Here is a 5976-nt window from a genome sequence, read left to right as displayed (position 1 = left end):
TTGTTGGCACCTTGTGTAATGCGTGAGATTTTTCTTATTCAATGTTCATCCATGTGATCTTTTGTGGCTTTTCATGTGGATTCTTGGATCTCGTGTAGACCTATCTCTAGACTCACATCCCTTCTTATGTAGTCGCTCATTTCTCCTTGAGGGAAGGCACCTATATGTTGTAATATGTTTTTAATTGTGATCTTCTAGCTGACCTATGTATTTGATGACTATATTATGTAGTGAATTATTTATCTTGAAGGAGTAGTGTTAGAGAGAATGTATAGAGATTAAGTTATTGACAAGTTAAGCTCACACAAATAAATTTTGTAATAGATAGCTGCAATTAGGTAGGCCTTATGCTTGACATATATATATATATATATATATATATATATATATATATATATATATATATATATATATTTGCACTGGATATACATTGAACCTATTGAATTATATTGTTTTTTTCTCTATTTAGTGTTTTGTTGATGTGTGTTTATTCTTGCAGTTTGGTTTAGACATCTCCTTTGGGGATTCTTCCCTACCTAGCCTTCATCATGTGACATCAGAGTGCATTTTTGATCCTTGTGGAAGTTTGGATTGTGATGAACCCTATTGTTTTTGGTTGAATTTGTGGTGTGGAAGACTTGGAACCTATACCTTGGAAAGGGTTATGATCTTGTTGGAACTACTCTGAAAGATGACTCATGGAAGAGGAAATGTAGATCCTTCTATCATGGATATGTTGAGATAGATTGTAGTTAGGATTGAAGCTGTTGAGACAATCCAAAGAAGAGAAAGACTTATTGAAGATGTTAGTGAAGATGAAGATGAGGAAATTGGCAAACAAGTCCCTAACTTAGAACAAGGTGATGAAATATTCTTGAGATCTTTGATAAGAGTGAATGCCAAGACATTTCAATCCTCTTGATTACCATGGCAAGCTTGATATTGATGAATTATTAGATTGGGTCTCTGAAATGGAAAAATATTTTGAGTTTGAAAGCACATTTGCTAACAAGAAGGTGAAGATAGAAGCTACAAAATTGAGAGGACATGCATGTCTTTTGTGGGAAAATTTGCAAATTGATAGACAAAGAAGAGGGAAAGAAAAGATCAAGACTTGGGATAACATGATTGGTAAATTCCTACTCGATGATTATCAAGTTAGTTTGTTAAATAAATTGCTAAATTTGAAGCAAATTAATATGAATGTGATAGAGTATATTGAACAATTCTAAAAGTTAAGTATCCAATCTAGTGATATTGATGATGAAGTAGAAAATATTGTGCGATACTTGAATGGTTTGAGGGTTTCTATCCAAGATGAGATTAGCTTGGTCAAGATGGATAGTATGGAAGAAGTACATCAATTCTCACTAAAGGCAAAAGAAAAGTTGAACCAAAGGCATGAACAAAGGAAGAGAGGTAGAGGTAATAGATTTCAAAGAGGAAAAGGTAGATCTTATGGTGAAAGTAGTAGATCTTAGTCAGACAATACTAATCAAGACAAATATAAATCGAAATGCAAGGATGAAAGCTCATACAAAGGCAGAGGTAACTATTCAAGAGATAATTATACTAGTTAAATTAGGGATAATAAAAATAAGAGGGAAGATATAACTTGGTTTAAAGGTACTTTTTTAAATGTGGAGAAGAAATCATAGAGTAATTTAATGTCCTAGTTCTAACAAGAAGGTAGGTAGCACTAGTAGAAATGCATTGGTATAGCAAGATGTGCCTAATAGGCCCAAGGAAAGAGATAATATGATGGTTATAAGAACATTTTGGAATGAAGAAATGGTTGAAGACCATGTTTTGAGGAAAGTCCCTTTCAAAATAGATGTAAGGTTGTAGGTAAATGTTGCATCATTGATAGTGGAAGTTTGATAATTTGGCGTCTAGAGAGCTGGTTACAAAGTTAAAGTTACCAAGGTTGAAGCACCCTAAGACTTATCAAATTTCTTGGAACAAGGATGAGCATAAATTAATGGTAAGTGAAAAATGTCTTGTGAAACTTAAGATCAGAACACATTTTAACAAAGTCTTGTGTGATATTATGCCTATGGACTATTGTCATATCTTATTGGGTAGACCATGGTAGTATGATAGACAAGATTTGCATGATGGAAGGTTGAATCATTATACTATTTGGGATAGTGGGACAAAAAAGTATTGTTGCCTTTGATAGAGAAACCTAAAGATGGTTAATGTACTACTATTAGAGTATGTTTGGTTGAAGGAAATAAATTCATTAGGGATTTGAAGAAGAAAAGTATGTGTTTCACTTTGATTCCTAGAAAGTAATAAAATTAAAATCGAGGATGAGAAAGCACCTAAAATTGAAGTATTGTTAAGAGATTCATGCAATATTATCTCAGACAATGCACTTGATGGATTACCACCAGTTAGAAGCATCAACCATTGTATGGATCTTATACTTGGAGCTAGTTTTCCTAACAAAGAACCACATAGATTAAGACCTAAAAAATGAAGAATTAAATAGACAAGTCTAAGAATTTTTTGCAAAAAGGTACGATTACATGAAGTTTGAGTGCTTATGTAGTACCTATAGTATTCAAACCTAAGAAAAATGGAGAATGAATAATGTGTACTAATTCCAGAGATATAAATATGATCAAAATGAAATATAGATTTCTATTGCCTATGATGGATGAAATCATGGATTGTTTGCATGGAGAAAAATATTTTACTAAGATTAATGTGAAGAGTGAATATCATCATATCTGATTCAAAGAAGGTGATGTGTTCAGGACTTTTTTCAAGAAAAATTAAGGTTTGTATGAATACTTGGTTATGCCATTTTCTTTGACTAATGCCTAGTACTTTCACGAGGCTAATAAATGATGCTCTAAAGAAATTCTTGGGTAAGTCTGAATTGTCTACCTTGATGATATTATGATTTTTAGTGACTAAAGGAACATAAGTTGTTGATGATGTTCTTGGGTAAGTTTGTGATTTTCTACCTTGAGGATCAGTTGATGCACATAAGACAAGTATTACAATGACTAAAGGAACATAAGTTTTTGAATAACTTGAAGAAATGTTCTTTTATGAAGGTGATATAGTATATCTGAGTTTTGTTTTTGTTTTTTTTTAGCTCATAGTTTGAAGTGTTGGAAATGTAGTATAGACTTGGTGACTAAGGGGGTGGGGGGGTGAGGTGAATCAAGATCTAATAAAACTTATACTTTAATTCACCAATTAAATCACCATCACATAATTTGATCTAATTGCATGCATGAAAGACTGAAAGCAATAAAAAATTCATAACACTTGACACAATATTTGGTAACCTAGAAACTTCCAAATAGAAAGTAAAATTGGGGTGAGGATGTTACCCACAAGCTTTATTACTGCAGTATAAAGTTAGCCTCTTAAAGCTTACAATTGATCACTTCTGATGATCTGCCCTGTTAGGAGAAATAAAGAATATTAGGTCCACCTTTTGAAAGGATTTACAATATACAATGAAGTATGTACTTTGTTAGGAGATTTGGAATGAGGGTGTTAAGTTTACCTTGTTAAACGATTTGATTGATGCACCTGTTAGGATGAATCAGTGGCTGATATCTAATTTGCAGCTTGGTTTGCTAAATGAGATTCCTTTGAATAACAATGATCACCGGGCTATGCTAGATAAGTCTCTTCTTTTCCTTATACTACTTGTAGCCTTTTTTAATTCACACTCATCTGCTTCTTTTGCTTGTTCATATCGATATTTGGATATGATAAATGTATTACATATATACTAATCCAATTCATTACTTTATGGAGTCAGCTACAATACAAAATCCAAACAATCTTCACAAAGTTAGCTTAAACTACTGTAGCTTGGGTTCTGAAGACCAATCAGGTAATGTTCTGACACTTGAAAACACTTGTCAACACTCGACAAGTTCTGGCACTCGGTTGATGTAGATTCTTGGTCCATATTGATCACTTAGGGTACCAGGAACTTGGCTAACACTAGATGAATCAACGAATATTGAAGAACTTGGTAGACTTAGTCAACACTACCTTCATTTACTTTGTTAACACTACAAGCTCGATAGAAACTATAGGGCTCGGTTAACACTATACTATGTCTTAGATGCTTGGTAGATACTGTGAAGCTCAACATGAACTACAATTTGTATGATTGGCTTGGTAGCAATTGAAACACTTGGCTTACACTGCTAGTAGTATGATAATCTCGGTAACAACATTAGAGCTCCATAGCAATGTAAACAATTGGCTAAGTGTTAAATCACTAATAGACAAATGATTTGAACATCAGGTCAACAATCTCCTCCTTTGACATTAGTGACAAAAAACACTACCAAACTACTGAATACAAGTCAAAACTCCCCCTATCAACATGTATGGGTTTATAACTCAGTTTTGACTACTGTCTGCTACTATTGCTCCTCGGTAACCTCTGACTCTATTTTTGATTTTTCAAAATTGTTTTTGTAAACATATTTTTTACTTTGTATATACATCTTTCATATTGTAACATGTATTTCCCCTTCGTATATACATTTCTTCCTTACATATGATATGCATTTACATTCCTCCTTTTTGTTATAAATGCCAAACAAAATGTAACAAGAAATCACTATGTACCTTCAAAATTATGGTTATTGAATTATCCCAATTCTCTTGCAATATTTTTTATGCATGTAAGGCTATCTACACTTCTGTTGAAAGTTCTATCATATGATCAACTATGGAGAAATTGTTATCATGGATCAATGTCTTTGCATGCATAATATGTTTTTGCATTGTATCCATCTTGGGAAGGATCATGTCTTGAATTTTTGTAAGTGTGGCCCTTATCGTGGGTTCTTCCCTTAAAAATTCAGCCTTAAGATCTATCATATATATGATCTTTACAAAATGTGCAAAACTGTAGCTAGGGTCAAGTGACAATTGATGTGCACTTGCCTTCAAATCAACATCTATCTTGGCTAGCTTATGCTTTATTTCCTTTGTAAAGTTAGATATATCACTTACAAAAAAAGTAATGACATTATTTATAGATACTTCAAATATAGCAAGAATAGTGGACAATTCTACTTGGTCAATGGCTATATTTTGTGCTACCTTCTCCAAAAATTTATTCTCAAATCTTATTTATGCCCTCTTTTTGGTTAACAATTTGTCTTCCTTATATTTTTGAATTATACCTTGACTCTTAAATTTTCCAATGGATTATGGAGGAAAAATAAGTTAAATACATAATGGGTTAGTGTAGTAATCTATCAAAGACCCCTAAATTGAAAGGTACAACTCCCTTTGACATACTAGATTTGCAATAAATTTTGTTTTTTGAGTTTTGGGAGTATGCTCTTAACTAGAGAGTAGAAGAGGTAGATACCGGATTGCTCAACACTTTAAAAAACCTAGGCAAGTGAAAGATGGGGAAAGACTTAATTGAATGTAAGATATAGAAACAAGCTTGACTAACTATAATAACAAGAGAGTAGGGAAAGATGGAAAAGTGGGTAATCTTCAAATTACTAACTAATTGATGTCTTGACAATACCCAAATTGTTTGTTTCTCAATTAATCCATTAACCAATCTCCGGACCTCTTATGCAACTAACCACACTACACATAAACTATGACATACATCAGAGAGAACAAAAGAGATACTTATGCTAAAGAAAGTAAGACATACAATATGTTGAACAAAGGAAACAAAACCAAGTTCATTTACATTCATTTAATTCTCAAAAATAACACATTTATTCCATACACTATACTGAAACTAAATGAACAACAAAATTAGAAATGGGTTCAGAGTCACACACAGTAGTCCTAGCTACAAGGATTTGCCTAAAATAATTTTTTTTGATCTTATTAATTTGTCAAAAAGTTACATATATAGGCCTTCTCAAAATGGTCAGTTACACTAGATGGTTACTTCATAGAGCATCTCTGAACATAATAAACTAAAAATAGGACAAGATTGAATCA

This window comes from Cupressus sempervirens, chromosome 3 (assembly GCF_028749045.1).
Source record: "Cupressus sempervirens isolate cs-2001-9-10 chromosome 3, ASM2874904v1, whole genome shotgun sequence".
Taxonomy (NCBI): domain Eukaryota; kingdom Viridiplantae; phylum Streptophyta; class Pinopsida; order Cupressales; family Cupressaceae; genus Cupressus; species Cupressus sempervirens.
This window is presented reverse-complemented; position numbering follows the sequence as displayed.